This window comes from Eubalaena glacialis, chromosome 5, assembly GCF_028564815.1.
Source record: "Eubalaena glacialis isolate mEubGla1 chromosome 5, mEubGla1.1.hap2.+ XY, whole genome shotgun sequence".
Classification (NCBI taxonomy): Eukaryota; Metazoa; Chordata; class Mammalia; order Artiodactyla; family Balaenidae; genus Eubalaena; species Eubalaena glacialis.
In genome coordinates this window covers 75744039-75757868 of record NC_083720.1, presented here as the reverse complement: position 1 = coordinate 75757868, position 13830 = coordinate 75744039, and the positions used below count along the sequence as shown (strand labels likewise).

General features: G+C 40.4%; 1 protein-coding gene across 4 annotated transcripts in view; it reads left to right on the top strand.

Annotated features, from left to right (window-relative positions):
- The window catches only part of LNX1 (ligand of numb-protein X 1), a 226975-nt gene that overhangs the window by 58330 nt on the left and 154815 nt on the right, over positions 1 to 13830 (top strand). For 3 of the 4 annotated variants that reach the window (XM_061192269.1, XM_061192270.1, XM_061192268.1), the window contains exon 2: positions 5931 to 6016. The exons of the other annotated variant lie outside the window; for it this stretch is intronic. The gene's annotated coding sequence lies outside the window, so the exon portion shown is untranslated. The remainder of the gene's footprint in view (positions 1 to 5930; positions 6017 to 13830) is intronic. 4 annotated transcript variants of the gene reach the window in all.

Genomic DNA, 13830 nt, shown 5'->3' with positions numbered 1-13830 from the left:
ACGAAGAGTCAGAGTGTTTGCTAAGCACTAAGGCTCTGCCATGTAACCGTGCTAGCTTGGGCAGATAAATTAGCCCATCTGTGCCTCAGTTGCCTTATGGAAATGATAGATTACTAATTAACTGAATTAGTTAATTCATGTAAAGTGAATAGCGTGATGACTGGCATATTGATAAGGTGTCAATAAACATTAGCTGCCACTCCTGCCACTAGTAGTACTATAATTAGTACACTCTTGACCAGTGAGATCAGTTCCTCCACAAGTGGAGAGAGGCTCTCTTCTTCCGTGCTGGGATCTTTGAGAGCTTTCTATGTGGAAAAGTGAGACAACAAGGGAACATCTGCAGAGCTGGCCAGCTAAACCAAATCAACAACAAGTCACTATTCGTTTTGTGACACATGCAGGTATTAAGAAAATGAGATGAAAGCAGCAACAGGTGTCCCAGGAGACACTTAATTTGGTCAACATGTGCTAACCTCCCACCAGCCATACAGTGCTATCCTGGGTATGGGTTACTGAAGAGTAGATATAAGATGTAGTGCCTGCCTTTGCAATCTTCTATCTCCCAGGAACTATTAAATACATGGTATTTAGGAGTTAGTTGTGTCCATGCAGAGAATGTGTTTTCCCAGATTTTAGGAAAAAAATGAAAAAGGAGCCCTGTTATACATGAAACACTAGAATAGAGAAAGAAAAGATAGATACTCAATTAAAACATCCAAGCCACTCTATTAACCAGCTATTGCTGTATGATAAACCACTTCAAAACTCAGTGACTAAACCAACAACCGTTTATTATTTCTCATAATTCTGGGGGTTGGTTGAGCTACTTCTCTGTAGATTTTGCCTGGGATCACTCGTGAGGCTGCCTTCAGCTGGAAGGTCCAAGATGGCCTCACTCCCATGTCTGGAAGTCGGTGCTGGCCATTCGTGAGAGCCTCCATTCTCTTCCAAAGGTCTCTCATTCATCAGTAGACTTGCCTGAGCTTCTTTACAGCATGGCCATCTCAGGGTTCCAGGAGGGCAAGAGTGGAAGCTGCAAAGTCCCTCAATGCCTAGGCTCTGAAACTCCCACGGCATGCCAAGGCCAGTGCAGGCAGAATCACAGGGGTGGAGAAATGGTCCCTAATTCTTATTGGGAGAAGCATATCATATGGCAAAGGGGTTGGACACAGCATCAGTTAACTAATTCTGCATTAACAAACCATCCCAAAAGTTATGGCTTAAAACTAATCTCCCACAGCCTATTCGCCTTCCTTTAACTTGTGTCATTTTCTCTTTAGTGACATGTGTCATTATCCCTCCTGTTTCTGCGGTTAATCAGTTTGAAATGGCATGACAAAGCTAGGGTCAGTGACTTGAGGAAAAAAGAAAGCTACATTTCTTTCTCACTCTCAGAGTTCAAAAGCAGATGAATGAATTGAGGAATAGCTCCAAAAGTCAACTTGGGATAAGATGAAGAGAGGACATGTTTCATTAAGAAGAGGAGCCAGATTCTGAGGGGGGACCACACCCCTTGGGTCCTCCCTGCACCTGGAGCTTCCTTTGAAGTGAAGGAAATTGCTCCACCACAAGGAGGCGGAGGGAAGCAGGTGGATGTGAGCGCAGACTGTGAAACTAGTAAACATTCTGTAAACACCGAGGGGGCGGTCAGCAGCGTGGGCTGACCAATGGTATCTCGAGTTTGTTTTCTTGTCTTCTTATATTTTACCTCATATTTGATCCTGAAGAAGTTCACAACTTAGACAACTTTAAAGTTCTTGGACTTATGACCTAAAGAGCAACAGGTCATTATCCAGGTACCTTCACCTTCTGGCTTCTCTGTTGTGGGGAGAGAAGACCCATGACCCGACCCCCCTAGAGAAGCTGCTCCAAATGGTGTGATTTGCTTTACTTACAAAGGTTAACCTGGGAGTCATTTCACAGAAGGAAGTATGGACAAGAAGGGACAGAGGTAGAAAGGCCAAAAGATATTCATTTCTAGAAGGAAGTTGGAGCCTTTCTGAGCGCTGTTTCTGAGATGAAACACTATGCCATGGGAAAGTAGTTCTTACAATTAAGAATGGGAATCCCAGAATCAGAAATTCTTACCTGGGGAATGTTTTGGTACAGGGGTACAAAAGGAATAGCAAATGTTCCTAGAAAGGAAGAAGTTATCTGGGAGGCAGAGTCCTTTGAACTGGCCGGGTGAGCTCTTTATGTCTGAACAATACTCATTCATACATTTTCACAAATGCATGTATGTGATGGATTTAAACATAGGTACATGTGTGTGGTCATGTGTGGGTGGTCTTTTTGTTTGTTTTCCTTTTTTAGGCTTGGTGCCTCCTCTTCTCTTACAAGCATATCAATTCCCAACCCACCACCTACCCAGATAACCCTTATTAATAATCTAGTATGTATCTTTCCTATTTTTACCCATGGCTATATAATCATATAAAGATGCGCACATACACAGGTGCTTTCTGATCATTGTTTTACAAAAATAGAAAAATATTACCCTTTTTTTTCTGCACTGTGCTTTACTCAGTCAACAATACCTTCTGAAATTCCTCCTGTCAATTAGCAGAACTCTATGTCATTCTTCTTGGTGGCTGTGTTGTTCTATCATAGGCTACGCCATAGTTTATTCAGCCATTCCCTATTGCTTGAAACATTGTAGCTTTCACAGACAATTTGAAAAAAATAAAATAAAACAACTCCCTCCTTCCAAAAAAACACTTTATATGAACCCTTATGTTCTAGTGACTTTATTTCTATTGGAGAGTTTCCCAGGAAAAAGATTTCTGGCCTAAAAAGTATATGTATTTTAAATTTGAAGTAGATATTGCCGTACTGCTTCCCCAAGAGGCTGTAGCATTTTTCATTCTGACCATGAAAGTGATCCCTTTCCTACAACCCAGCCAGCAAGAGGTGTTTCAGATCTTTTAAATTTTAGACAATTTGGTAGGTATAAAATGATATCTCATTGTTAATTTGCATTCCCCTCACTTTGGGTGAATTTGAGGATCTTTCCTTGTTTCTCAGACATTTGGATTTGCTTTTCTGTGAATTGCCCATTCACAGACTTTGTCCATTTTCCTACTGGCTTGTTCTTTTTTTTTTTTTTTTTTTAATATTTATTTATTTATTTGGCTGACCGAGTCTTAATTGCTGCATGAGGGATCTTCGGGATGTTCGTTGCAGCATTCAGGATCTTTTAGTTGCGGCATGCAGGATCTAGTTCCCTGACCAGGGATCCAACCTGGGCCCCCTGCATTGGGAGCATGGAGTCTTAACCACTGGACCACCAGGGAAGTCCCCTGGTTTGTTCTTGTTTCTCTTGTCAAATTATAATAAATATTTGTATATTATAAAAATTAAATATACTATCTGCACGATATGTATTTCTGCAAACCTACTATGGTCAATGATATTTTTATGATATCTTTGCTTTAAAAGTTATAATTTTTGAGTCAAATATGCCTATCTTTTCTCTCATAGCTTTTGACTTCTCAGTTTTGATCAGGAAAGTTTTCCTGCACAATATAGTACATATAATCTACTAGATTTTCTCGCAAGAGCTTTGCTTTATATTTTTACTCATATATTTGTACTATATCCTTGGATGTGCAATCAAACTGGGATCAAATAAGGTACTTATTTGAATACAGTGGCTTTCTACAGAGCTCTAATAACTGGTGAGGAAGTCTCTGACCCATTTTTACTTTTCTAAAATTACTTAGCTTTTCTTTAGTATTTAATTTTTTTCTAGAAACTTTAAGATCACTTTATCCAATTGCCAAAAACAAACAACCAAAATACCCACCTTATTGTGAGTTTTCATGAAATCCATACACAATTTGAGGGAACATTTTTATGGCATTGAGTTTTCTCATCCAAGAATATGGCATGTCTTTCCATTTCTCCTTTTACATATTTTAGTATGATTTTGTTATTTCCTTTTTTTGTTATATCCAAATATTCTATAGGGGTTGATTTTAAATGATTTTTTTCCATTCCTATTTTATTGCTAGAGTAGAGAAAAGCTAATGATTTTTTTTTTTTTTTTTGGCATATTTTTGGATCCATCTACTTTACAAAATTCTCTGCTTAATTCTAGGGGATTTTTACCGATGCCTTTGGGTTTTCTAGGTTTACAATCATATCATCTGCAAAAATAGATCATTTTTCCTCTTCCTTTCCAATGTTTTTTCCAGTTTTCAAATTTGTTGCCATGAAGTTTCAAGTTATATTTTCTTTTAATATGTTTAGTCATTTTAATATCTGTTCTTTCTACTTCCTGATCTTTTATAGTTTTGCTTTATCTCCTTTTAAAAAATTAGGTTGTTTATCAAATGTATAGATTTTTAATACAACAAGATTTTAAATTTATTTATGTATTCAACTACTTTTTTCCTTTCTATTATATTAATTTGAGATTTTACCTTTATAATCACTCTTTATTGTTCTTTTTCTCATTTCTTAGAATGTGGATTTAGTTTCTTTACTTCTCATATTTATTCTTTCACAAGGAAGCCCTTTTGGCTGTAAAATTTTTCTAGTATAATTTCATAGAGTCTTAGAGGATTTTACAAAGGTTGCCTTTTCATAGCTTTCAAGATGGTTGGTAATTTCCCTTTTGATTCTTCTTTAAGCCAAATATTTTCTAAGTATTTCTTAATTTTCAAGTAGACAGTTTTTGGTCATCTTTTCATAATTTTTTTTCTTATTCATTGAATTAGGATCAGATAATATAACCTATAAAATCTTTATTTTTTGAATTTTAGAAGTTTTCTTTGTAGCCAGCTACATGATCAGTCTTTATAAGTGTTCTGCAGGCATATAAAAAGTAATGAAAATTATCTTTATTTGAAATGTAGGGTTTTGTTCAATTATTGTATTGGGAAGCAGTATGGCACAGAGATTAAAAGCAAAGACTTTAGGGAAAATATGTTTATTTTCAATCTTGAACTTACCATGTGACCTTGACCACATTTGTAAGATGTAAATAATAGTATCTGCCTCATAGGGTCTTTGTGAGGATTAAATTATTTAATATTCATAAAGTACTTAGAATAGAAATTAGCACATACCAAATGCTATATAATTAATTGTTTGTAAACAAAAAGAATTAGTCAATTCATCTATGTCCTTATTTCCTTCTTTCTCCAGAATTGTCCAATACAGTCAAAGAGATATATTGGGTTAGTATAAGTTTTTTGGTGTTTTTGAGGATGGCTCGTGTGTCAGAACATTATTTTGGTACTATTTTCTTTTAATTTAAGTTTTAAATTATTAAAGTGATAGATTTTTAAATGTAATCCTTCTTTTCTTTAGATTTTCAATGCTCATTTTACTTCCTTGAATTTTTCTTATCTCCATTACATTTTTTTTTTAACATTTGACCACACAAATTAAAATTTCTTTGCCCTTTAATAAACTTAGTCCCAATCTCATTCTTCCTTAACTAAGTTGCCTTTTCCCCCAAATAGTACATAAATAACCATTCTCATTATACTTTAGAATGCTGAATTTCCTTCAGAGCAGTTCAGGCAAATTAAGTAGCCTGTATAATCACATTGGATTACAGATGTGCTCCCAAAATGATGTTAAGTGTACTGAGTTCCACAGTCCATTCATTCATACAATTTCCAGTGCCATTCATTTTTTGTGTTAATCCAAGTTTCTGTCTCAAATCATGTTCCTTCTCGCTAAAGAAATCCCTTTAAGATTTCTTGTAGTTCATGTCTATTAGTAATAAATGATCTAGGTCTTTGTTTATCTGAAAAAGTCTGAATTTCACTTCATATTTGCAAGGCTCTTTCACTGGGTGTAGAATGTGGGGTTGACAGTTTTTCCCTTCCAGCATTTTAAAGATGTTCCCCCATTGCCTTAGGCTTTATTCCTTTCTGACGAGAAGTCTGATCTTTCTTATCTTCCTTCCACAGGCCTGATCCATGAGGAAGCGTTTCTCCCACCTTCTACCCTGCACCAGTCTTTCTCAGGAGGTCTGTGGAGAAGAGCCTCTGATTAGGTATGACTCCTCTTTTTACCTGTGACTCCCAGGGTGCCTATACTCTCATGATAGCCCAAACTTGACTTTAGAAATTTACTACAGATTTTAGCTGAATTTTTCTTACTTGCTTTCAAGGCAGATTTGCCTTCTTCCCATGCTCTGCTTCAGATTAGCTAGTACTCATATTTTTTCCTTGGAAGTGCCTATCTTCTCTTAGATTTCAGGCTAGCTGGTTGCCCTACAACTTCAGATCACTAACGAACCCCAGAAGAGTTATGATTTTGTAGATTATTCTACTTTTTCTTAGGGTGTGAGTGATGTTCTTTCTAGTTTTTTATATTCTAAGAAGAATCCACCTACTTAGATTTTAAGTGTAATTTAAAAACATTATTATTTAATTTATAAATCTAGCAAAAAAAAAAAAATATATATATATATACACACACACACACACATATATATAATTCCTTCTTAGGGTACTTTTATAACTTAACTTATTAAATTTTTTAACATGTTCAACTGCATGGTAAATTGTAAAGATAATATATTAAAATTTCTTTTTAAGTATTCCAATTATCTATTGTAGTAGATTGTATTTTCCAAAATGGCTACCACACCACAATTCCCATCCCATATGCTCTTCAATGTGACCTTGACACTTCCCGTCATGATATAGAAAGTATTTTTTCATCCCTTTGAATCTGGGTGGCCTTGTGACTCTTTCTACCATTAGAATATGGGAGAAGTTATGCTATACAAGTTCTGGTCATAGACCATAACTGACCTGGCAGCTTCCACTTCACTAGGCTAATGGAGACTCCAAGTCTTGCAGTGATCTTGTGATCCAGGTTCCTTGGATTCTCCCTTAATTCTCTGATGAGTATGTGAGGAGAGAGAAGTTGTTTTAGCACTTGTTTACAGCCTGTTCATCTTTTTGTTACTTGATTCTATTCTCAAGTATTTTTAGATCCTTTCAACAACTCTTATAGATCATTACATTACCTCACGTTATTTTTGCGCATCTCTTCTGTCTTGTCTGATTTTGTGTTCACAATTCCAAGGTCATTCTAATGGCATCCTAAAGTTATCCACCAGAACTGTGTTTCTTAAAAATCAAGTTGTTGTTATATTTCTAAAAGTGTTTGGTTTATAGTTAGATGTTTAACGTTTGATGCATACTTTGGTGTTTGATGCAAATGGGATTATGACTGTTATACCTTCTTTATAAAAAGTATCTTTTATCATAATGGAATATCTTTTTTTGGTCCTGTTTAGTGATTTTAAACTTAAATTTTACCTTTTCTGATGTTAATACGCTACTTCAGGTCTTTTTATCTTTTCATTTGCCTCTTTTCCTGCCCTTGTTTCATCACGTTAACAGCATTTAGTTAAACTTTGTGTTTGAAAGTCTCTGAAATTTACTTATTCCGCAAATATTTATTGAGCGCCTACTATGTCTTAGACTATATCTGGACATTGGTGTAAAAAACAAAGATCCCTGATCTCAAGAAATTTTATGGGAGGAGACAGACAATAAACAATACACATAATAAATAAGCAATTAACATAACGTGTTAGAAGTGATAATGATGTGGAAAAAAGTAAAAGTAGAGCAGGGTATGTAAGATTGGGAGTACAAGGGGGAGGAGTTTGTAATTATAAATAGAGTGGTCATGATAGACCCCACTGAGATGGTGACATTTAAGTCCGAATTAAAGGAGGGAGGAAGCAGTCCATGTGGACACCTGGAACCTGGAAGTGTTCCAAGCAGGAAGAACAGCCAATACCAAGTTGTAAGGAGGAGGTATGCTTGCTGTGTACGAGGAAAAGCCAGGAAGCCAGTGTGGCTGGAGTAGAGTGAAAGGGAAAAGTCGTAGATGAGGACTGAGAATCGGCATGGATCTGGCAACAGGACGTCATTGGTACCTTGGCTGAGGGTGTGCGGTTTTGATGGAGTGACGAGGAAATGCCATGTTCTTCATGATGGTGGATATGCTTAATTCTACTTCTTCTCTCCAATTCGTTTATGATTGGTTTGATTTTATTTTATAAGCTTTTTCTTTTTCCTAATTTTCACAAGTTTGATCAATATCTGAGGTGGGATATCTCCAGTCTAAATTCCTTGAGTTTTCCGCTGCCCAGTCCTAAACTCATTTCTGTCTTCACCTGCCACAAAAAGAGGCAGCGATTTTTAACTATTCTTTCCTGCAGACCTTTGGTACAGAGGAAAGAAGAGGGCTGTGTGTGACTTTGGGTCACTGTATCAATCTGGGTGGCAAACAGGTGCTGTAGTCAAATCCAGTCATTGAAAACAGCTTATGAAAAGGGGCCATTTCCAAAGGTGAGGAGAGGGACAGTGCAGACTCAGGGCTACTGACAGTGTGTGTTTCGGTGGGTGGGTGAAGGCATTACCACGCAGGAGAGAAGCAATGACTAGAACTCTGAGAGAAAGAGAGCTTGTGCCCTGTGTCAGAAAATGAAACCACTCTATTACCCTGGAAGGGGAGTTTAAATGCACGTAAGAAAGCGTGTCACTTCCCTCAGAATTCTATATCTCCAAAGCATCATCTTTTCCAGTTTCCTGCTCCTGCATTGCTCTTTTCTTGGTGACCTGTGACCTGCTATTCCCACCCAAGCGGTTCAGCCCCATCCCAGACATGGGCACAGATTTTCAGTCTTGGAGAATTATATGAAAGCCAAATTAGTCTGTCTCTGACTTTGGACTGATAGTCATAATTCATTTCTGGTTACAAGAAACAACAAATCCAGCCAGCCTAAGTACACCCCAGATACCAGGTGTACCCCCTTATATACTCTTTGGAGCTCTAGTTCAACTTGGCCTAAACCCCAATACCACCGCCCGTGAGAGTTCAGAGTCCTTGGTACAATCTCCGGGGCTCCTGGGTTCCCTTCTCTTGCTCCTCCCTGTCTCCAACTCCCACATCCTCATGGGATCTGTCACTTCTGCTTCTTGTCAACCTGGCTTTTAAGTCTAGACATTTCATCAGTTTGCCCCCCAGGTATTCCCATTACTTCAGCATGTTGTCAGTATAAAAACTTTAATAACAGGTCACATTTCATTTGGTCTCAGTTTATTTTTTCTTCAAATACTCTCCAGTTTAAGGAGGCTGTCCTGTGCTTATGGTAAGAGAACAAAGAAGTCCACAAGCGTTGGTTGCTGGTATATTTTTACTGGGGCGGGGTGGTGGGGGGGAAGTAATATAAATTCTTTCCTAGGGAGAGTAGAGCAAAAATCAGCAGCTCCTCAGAAACTTGGAATGGACATAGCCTCAATTTGATAAATTGCCCTCCATCAGAGTCACAGAACAACAAATGGATCTGGGTGGCTCCCCTGATTATGGCACCACCACCATCTGCGAGAATTGTTAATATGTGTGGTGGCTCCATGTTGCAGTGGAATGGCCATCAGAAATAAGTAACTTTCCGTTTGTGAAAACATCACCAAATATTCTAGGCGATATGATAGTCCATGTAACTAGGGATGATTTTCAAAATATTTAACAATCAGTACCGCACGGGCATCAACCAGTCTGAATAGACCTGAACAATCAGAAGAGATGTCAGGAGTAAACACCCAGTACAGCCCCAGCTGAATATCTACCCTGCCTATAACTTAATAGCAACTCTGCTAATTCACATCATTTTGTACCCAGATGCTTCCTTTCTCCTTCCCTTTCCAAACTATACTTTGCCCATTCATTCATACATTCATCCATCCATCCACCCATTCATTCAACAAACACATGATTAAGCTTTTCCATGTGCTTTCCCAACCTTTCTCAGCTCCTGTCCTGTTGTCGCTCACACAGGTATCTTCCCTAATTAAGTCCTTGTGTGCTTAACCTCATCCTGGCATCTGTTTCTCACAGGACCCAGACTAACTCCTAATGGCGGTGTCAAGATCATAGACAGCAGAGCTCGCTTGTTACATTTGGGTCAATCCATCCTTGGATCATTACAGAGGGTAACTTCATTTCCATTACTTTGGGCAGGCGCATTGACAGACCCTGATTACTCTTTCTCACTATGTTCCTCTTTCCATTTAAGCAGGGATGAAGAGGGTAGGTAGTATACCGTTTCTATAGAACAAGGAGATTTGTAGGAGAGGGGATGGGGGCAGGAAGAAATAATGGCAATCAGTTTAGCACGTTTGGCTTTGAGATGACTAGCACTTGGGACTGACCTGCTGGTGACCTCTGGCATGTGGTTCCTGGTTCCTTTATTCTGGAGACGATGCTACCTTCAGATGGGTACAGGGTAGATCAGAAGACTCACAGGTCTTCTTCCACCTTCAAGTTCAAAGGAGTTGGTGTGTGCAGCATCCCCTTGGGGCAGAGATGAGGAGGGGACATGCCCAGCATGACTGCTCTCCCCTCTGCCAAAACTGCACAGCTATATGACATCGAAGAACAAGCATCCTGAGGTACACCTGGCTTGCTGCCTCACACACTCCATAGTCACAGCTGCGAGTTTATAGGTGGGCGGATGGAACATGAACAGTGCTGATCCAAGTGCAGCCAAATCATGTAAAAGGACTGGCCACCCTGGGGAGACACTTTAGTGAGAGTGACCCAACACAGAGGTGGGAATACACCCGTGGCAGGACTTGTCAAAGCCGTACTTCCACTCCACCTCCTGGGGCGACTCAGAGAAAGTGGGAGAAAGGACTGAAGGCCAGCCTCTCCCTTGCCACGTGGATCATGCCACTTCAGGGGGACAGGCTGAGCTGAGAAGACCAGCCTCGCCGCCCTAGGCTGATGGCCGGTACTGACATTGACAAAGCCTCAATTATGGCAGTACAAACAGAGAACCTGGAGATCTGGGGCCTCTATTACCCAGGCCGGTTTATAACACTGCTCCTAGCTCTTAACTCTCTGCAAATGTTCATCGAACTGAGCTGAATGGATTTGAAAATAAAATGCAGGCATCTTTCAGACAGTCTCATACCCCAGGGAGAATGAGCTCCTGCTGTCTGCACTTTGGCGCCTTGGTTGCAGTTGAGGTCAACATTTCCAATGCAGGATTAGCTGAGCCACCCAGTAATGGGGGACTCCAGGAAAGGTTTATGATGACAACAACCCCACATTCTCATAACTGGCGAGGGAGAGTAGGAGGGGAAAGTATTCATTACTCTGTGATAATCTAAACTTCGACTGGAAGTGCAGCTTCCACGCTGAACTTGGGAGGTGCTGGCAGCTCCTGGAGCCAGAGTTACCAGAACTGGCCATGGAGATGCCTTCGTCCACATCACCGGAATCCATGTTCACTGCTCCACCTTGCTATGGCTTCACGACCACCGGGAAGTGCCCTTGTTTACTCCAGGCACCTCATCATGGAGTAGTGGCAGGTGCCCAGGGAAATTCAGCTCTAAGAAGGGCTGAAAAGAGAGGCAACCATCCAGGTTCATTGTCCGAGCTGAGAGGAGCATCTTCACCTGCTCATGATCTGAGAACAGACAAACGAACTTCCCTTTGCTGAGACTCTGTTAGTCAGAGTCAGACCAAGAGCTGTCTCCACATTAATGGTGAGTGGTTTTCCTGATATCCCTTCTTATATTCTTTGACTTAGGAGAACTGAAGGACAGGATTCTTGGCAATGATCCCCGTTTTTGAGAACCTGCCCTCTCTTGGATGGAAGCAGAAGTTCAGTGGGAAGGAAAACACTTCCCTATCTAGAAAGTTAGCTTCTTCTGTGCTTATCACACCCGAAGGAACCAGCAACGTTGATTCCCCTCTTGCTTTTGCCTTTTCCACTCCATCCTTTATTGGGCCGTGTTTTTTTTTTGTTTTTTTTTTTTTATAAATTTATTTATTTTATTTATTTCTTTTTGGCTGTGTTGGGTCTTCGTTGCTGTGCACGGTTTTCTCTAGTTGCGGCGAGCGGGGGCTACTCTTCGTTGCGGTGCGCGGGCTTCTCATTGCGGTGGCTGCTTTTGTTGCGGAGCACGGGCTCTAGGCGCACGGGCTTCAGTAGTTGTGGCTCGCGGGCTCTAGAGCGCAGGCTCAGTAGTTGTGGTGCACAGGCTTAGTTACTCCGTGGCATGTGGGATCTTCCTGGACCAGGGCTCAAACCCGTGTCCCCTGCATTGGCAGGCAGATTCTTAACCACTGCGCCACCAGGGAAGCCCTGTGAGCCGTTCTTGATGGAACCCTATTGGGCCATTTTGTGTGTGTGTATCTGTGAGTCACTGTACGTTACTAGTTATTATGAACTTTCAACTTTCTCAGGAAAAAGTTTGAAGAAGTTGGGCTCTTAGGCCTAGACAGAACACTCCATTAGACAACATAAAAGGCAGCAAGTATATGGAGGGTTTGTGAAGAGAATGGTCATATGGTCTTCTTCACTGAGGACTGAGTATACAAAAAATAGAATTAAGTGGGATTTAAATTATACAACACTGAAAAAGCTTATGAAGTTTGAGGTGAGGATTTTAACTAAGGTTTACCGAAGTCGTCAACTCCTCTTTAAAGGAATTTCAACTCGTCTAAATATCTACAGATGTTACTGTCACCTGAGAGCACAGGTCTTTTTCAAGTTCTTCTCAAGGTGCCAGCCAGTGCTGACTGTGGGCATGAAACTCTGAGACCACATTTGAGAAGTTGCTAGTTTTTCTACCCACTCAGAGAACCCGCCTCTACATTCGTGAAAATTGTTAAGGCGTAAGAAGCCTCAGGTTCTCTGGAGTGACACACACAGAATCTAGAAGCAGGACAAGACCCTGTTCCCATGAGCCCCCTTCTTGGCTAAGGGCCAAGGCGAGGCTATGTGGAGCCTGGGAAAGCTACAGGCTCTAAAGTAAGCAGATCTGCACCCCAGTGTCAGCCCCGTCATTTACTAGCTGGGTGAACTTGGGCAGAACTCTTTAACAACTTAAAGCCTTTACATGAGAAGAAACAAGCTGACCTTCCTCTTTCCTGCAACTGCACAAGCACCCAGTAATTTCCACTTGTGCTTTAATCCTTTGTCTTTAACTCTGCTTCTCCATTGATTATGGGTTCCTGGAAACAGAGACTCTTCTCATCCTTAACAGTGTTTAACAATTTTTTTTGAATAAGTGAATGAATGAAGAATGAATGTCTAGAATGTAGTATTACTGTGAAAATTAAATGTAATAAAGTTAGTTCCCTTCCCAAAGTCTACAAGCCCAGACTCCTGGGAAAAGGAAGGAGGGATAGATCCAAATTTAACCTAACAATGGGAATTCCCTCCCTTCCCTCATTCCCTCCCTTCCCTCATTCCTTCCCTTGTTTTATAGTCATCTTTAGTTCTTTTAACTAATATTTATTGAAGGCACTGGGCTGTGTTCCTTCCAGGCACCGGGCTACGTCCTGAAGGTCTATGAAAAGTTGTGTTCACTAGCTGAGTGTCTAGAGTGCGGATTGTCTGTAAAAAATTACAATCAGGACAATAACTGCTGGAGTAGGGCGTGAGGAGAGCACAGCGCAGGCGCGGATGTCGGCTTGGAAAGCCAGAGGAGATTCTATACAGGAGGTGGCATCTGTGCTGAGACACGAAGAGGGAGAAGGAGTTACCCAAGCTGAAGGAGGAGAAATACCTGAGTGTCAGGTTTGCCTGTAACCTGCTGGGCATGTTGGACAAGTTACTTTACCACTCAGAGACTCAGCTTCTTCATCTGCTAAGCAGAGCTAGCTCGTGGGGTTTCTGCTAGGATTCTGTAAGAGAATATATACAAGCGCATAACATCAATCCAGGCGATGGTAAATGAGAAAGAACTGTTAGGATGGTGCTGCATGGGTAAGAGCCTAGCAGTGAGAGACCCTGTGTTGTTATGGGAACCACACTCAGGTTTT